The following is a 2,297-nucleotide window of genomic DNA, read 5'->3' as shown; positions in this document are numbered from 1 at the left end:
ATACTGGTCAAAGTATTAGAATTATGTAGAACACTATAAGGTAAATCAAGAGAGTCTGGTATCATGGAAGACAAGCAAAGCAGACAAATTTTTTTTTATGTTTCTAATAAGTCAAGAGAAAGGACTTCAGAATAATGTCCATTAGATGTAGCATTATAGATATCAGAGGTGACCTTAATGAAAATAGTTCTGATGTGGTGGAGCCCAAAATCAGATTGGATTGAGCTGAGGAGTACATAGGAGATGAGGATGCACAGGAGAAATGCAAATAGACAATGCTCTCCCAAAGCTTGATTGTAAAGGAGAGAAAATAATTAAAGCAGGAGTTGGAATGAGATGTGGGGAAAAGGGAAGGCTTATTATTGTTATATTTTGTTTTAAATACAGTAGCTATTAAACATATTGGGATATGTAAAGGAAAATTTAGTAGGAAGAGAAGGAAAAAAAGATGAAAGCAGATAGAATGAAGTCCTTGAGAAGGCAGAAACTGAAGTCTGAAGTAAAAGTGAAGGAATTGGCCTTTGTTTTGTAGAAAGGATACACATCTTCATGGTAAAGAAATGACACAACAAGGACAGGGCCAGTACAGGTGGGCTTAGAGATTTTGTTGGGGGAAGATGAAGGCATTCCCACCTTATGACTACTTTTTTTCTCTGAGATTTATGAAGCAAGATCATACACTAAAGTCATGAGATAGATATGCAAACTTTGCGAGTAAATGAGTTGGTATAAGTCTAAAATGGATTGTGAAAGAAAAAAATATTCTGAGATAGAAACTTAAAGAATTTCCACATGTAAGGATCCAGAGGAGAAAGAAAAGTAATTACAAAAGAATAAGAATAGATGGACACAGAAGCAGAAGGAGAACAAAGAGTCTAGGCAGTAATAGGAAAGGGAAAAGTTTCCAGAAGTTTCCGACAGGAGAGTCGATAGCAGATGTCCTGACAAAAGCTATTGGGAAGATAATATTTTCTAAAATTTTTGTTATATGGTAAGAACTGTACTAAATGTTTCATATTAATTAGTTCATGTAATATTCTCTGCAGATATATTAAGTGACGTGTCTGAGGTAAAACAGAAAAGAGTTATATAGTAAGGTTTTTAATGTAGGAACGACAGAAACTGAAGCCCATGAACTTACCACTCTGGATACGGTCTTAAAAGGCTAGGTAACATATATTGGGCCCTTTTATTTGCAGAGATTTTTTCTAAGCATTTTATTTATAAAAGGGTTTATATTGCTATGGGAAATAGGAAAAAATAATCAATTCAAGATAAATAAAAAAAGCATAACAGTATTGGCAATTATCTAAGGTATAAGGATATGCTATGCTACAAAATCATAGTAAGGTACTTTACTGAACCCATAAATAAAATTATTTATTAAGTATATACATATTTTTTTTAAATAAAAATTAATAGATTAGATAGAGGTAAAATAGGGTTAGACTAATATAGTCTCTCAACTGTAGGAGTTTATAAACTAGAATTGACTCCATACAACTAAAAAACAATGGAGAAATCATTAAAAATAAATACATGAGTGCTCACTTTGGCAACACATATACTAAAATTGGAATGATACAGAGATTAGCATGGCCCCTGCACAAGGATGAGATGCAAAAATACATACATGAATAAAATATTGATACTAAGTAAATGCAAAGATACAAAGATAAAATAGAACATTTTGGGAGTTGGTTGTTCAGACAGGATCAAATCAGAATATCTCTGTCCTGAAGTTGGGCCAGTTAGATGGAATTTCTAGACCAAGATGATATTTTTGCCATATCTCCCTCTAGCATCCCAGGGAAAAAGTGTATTATGCACCGGGGGGTTCCTATTCTAAACAAGGTTAAATTAGAATGAGAATATATGATATTGCTGATGACATAAGGAAGGCCAGGGTGGGTAGTTCGAAGGTGAGGATGGAATAGAGGTGGTGTTCAGGGCTGTAATTAAGAACAGTCTTGCTGGTTCCAGATTCAAGTATAAGACTTTTATACACTAATAGCACATAAAAGTATAATGTGAGGAATATTTGTTACTATATCTAGTTATTTCGATACTATATCAATATCTATTGATCGATCGAGTGATCCATCTTCTACCTACTATTTTTCTGTCTACCTGAAACCTATATAGAAAAAAAAAATTCCTTTAAAGCTCTATTGGCAATGCCTTATAACAACTACAGGCAATATATTGCAGTTTCTATATTGGAAAATGATCTTCATGTTCAAGTAGATTGTGTTCAAGGAGATAGATTATGTTCACAGAATTTCATTGATTTGATT

General features: G+C 33.1%; 1 non-coding gene across 1 annotated transcript; it reads left to right on the top strand.

The window, feature by feature from the left end:
* Positions 1–1,543: 1,543 nt before the first annotated feature.
* LOC112470430 lies at positions 1,544–1,648 on the top strand. The gene has a single exon (XR_003043000.1). It is a non-coding gene; the product is annotated as a U6 spliceosomal RNA (small nuclear RNA).
* The last annotated feature ends 649 nt before the right edge of the window (positions 1,649–2,297 follow it).

Source organism: Pteropus alecto, unplaced genomic scaffold, assembly GCF_000325575.1.
Source record: "Pteropus alecto unplaced genomic scaffold, ASM32557v1 scaffold3, whole genome shotgun sequence".
NCBI lineage: Eukaryota > Metazoa > Chordata > Mammalia > Chiroptera > Pteropodidae > Pteropus > Pteropus alecto.
This window is presented reverse-complemented; position numbering and strand designations above follow the sequence as displayed.